At 49.2% G+C, this 1,902-nt stretch overlaps 1 pseudogene; it reads left to right on the forward strand.

The window, feature by feature from the left end:
* Positions 1–1,170: 1,170 nt before the first annotated feature.
* Positions 1,171–1,688, forward strand: LOC123094933 (RING-H2 finger protein ATL39-like; annotated as a pseudogene).
* The last annotated feature ends 214 nt before the right edge of the window (positions 1,689–1,902 follow it).

Raw genomic sequence — 1,902 nt, forward strand, 5'->3', positions numbered from 1 at the left:
CTACTCGGGAATTCTTAAAACGTTTTTAAATTTAGAAAATGTTTGTGAATTTCAGAAAATGTTCCTCATTATACAATCTTGAATTAAAAAATATTCATGAATACGGAAAATGTTCTCAGATTGCAAAAGAAGTTCCCCGAAATTCAATAATGTTTATAAATTTTAAATTCATGAATTTAAAAAATGTTCACGAATTTAAAGATTTGTTTATCCATCAATATAGTAATGCCACGTCAGTGTGTGAATACAAGTCCAACCGTAGCCCACAATCAATCCACTTTCTGACATGTGGGGCCACAAATGCAAAATCCACCTTCTACTGGGTGGTGATCGGCACCGGCGAGACACAGGGTGCGACACTCGAGCGAATGTCAGATGTGTGTGTGGTTGTGTTCATGTGCAAAGGTTATGTCCGAAGGCATCGATTTGAGCCAACCAGCTTGGGCCTGGGCCTTGGTGGCTTCACCTTTAGACTCAAAATGAAATTCGTAGTAATAAATCTTGTACCGCAAAACACACTTCTGGATCCAGCTTGCACCTCTACAAAAAATTCAGTTTAAACCAACGCTTACTTCCACTTGACCAGTGGAGTCTACCATGAGGCCAAAGCCTAGATCGCTCACGGCGCTCCCTATTTCCAGGGAGCTTAGTATCTCTAGAATTGCCAGAGCCGACCTTGCTTGCTCAATAAATCAACCCAAATCTGCCCTGCCTTAGATGCAGCTGCCTGCGCCGTCAACGAAAGGCATTATCCGGTTCTTCCAGAGGCTTTAGAGGGTGTTTGTTTTTATAGACTTATTGGCTTAGGGACTTAAAAAAGTCCCTATAAGTCCCATCTAAACCAAACAGGAGGGACTTATAGAGACTTAAAGTGGGCATTTGGGACTTATAAAATAAGACTCTCAAGGAGGGGCTTATAGGGACGTATAGTTGTAATATGGTCTTATAGGGATTTATAAGTCTCAAGAACCAAACAGATAGAGACTTTTTAGGGACTTGAGACTTATAAGTTGGGACTAAAAAACGTTCTAGGACTTATAAATCAAACAGGCCTTAATCCTCAGCCTACAAAACTGTCGCCGACGGCGCCATCAATGCTCACGGGTCACAGGTCACAAGCATTGCACTTGCACACAAGTCGCAAGCATTGAACGAAGCCTTCGACCAATCATGTCGTCCTTGTCGTGGTCAGCGGACCTCCCGTGGCAGGCGCGCGGCGGTGGTGTCTTCGACGTCGGGCAGGGCAGCGCGCTGGTGCTCGCGTCGTACCCGGTGCTCCTGTTCCTCGTCCTCGTCTCCGCGTTCGTCAGGTACGTGTGGATCGCGCTGGCGCTCTACTGCGCGATCTTGTTCGTGCTCTTCTGCACCGGTCGCTTGCTCGCCGGGCCGGTGGTGTTCGTGCACGACGAGGCCATGGCGGCCGTCGAGCGAGGCGGCCTACCACAGGCGTCAATTGCGGCCATCCCGGCGTTCGTGTACGGAACCACAGCTTCGGCCGGTGCCGGTGCCGGCGACGGCGAGGCCCAGTGCGCGGTGTGCGTGGAGGCTGGGGAGAATTCCACATCGGGTGCATCGACATGTGGTTCCACTCTCATGCGACCTGCCCGGTCTGCCGGTGCCATGTGGAGCCGCAGAAGGCTGGCAAAATGTCACCGTTGGCGCCAGAGCCGGCTCTGCCGCCGGTGTAGTTGTTGCTGGCTGACATAAGATTGCACAGATTCATTTGAGGTCCCTCACCTCCTCATTATTGTCGTCTTGTACTCTGTGACTTTTGATGAGTTGGTTGGAGCATAAATTCAATATTAACGATCGAATGACGTATACTCGTCTTTACATGGTTAATGTGTTACGGCATCTCCTGCGTTGACCCGCAAACCACACACCGCCTCCCTTCGAAGACAG

This window comes from Triticum aestivum, chromosome 1B (genome assembly GCF_018294505.1).
Source record: "Triticum aestivum cultivar Chinese Spring chromosome 1B, IWGSC CS RefSeq v2.1, whole genome shotgun sequence".
Lineage (NCBI taxonomy): Eukaryota > Viridiplantae > Streptophyta > Magnoliopsida > Poales > Poaceae > Triticum > Triticum aestivum.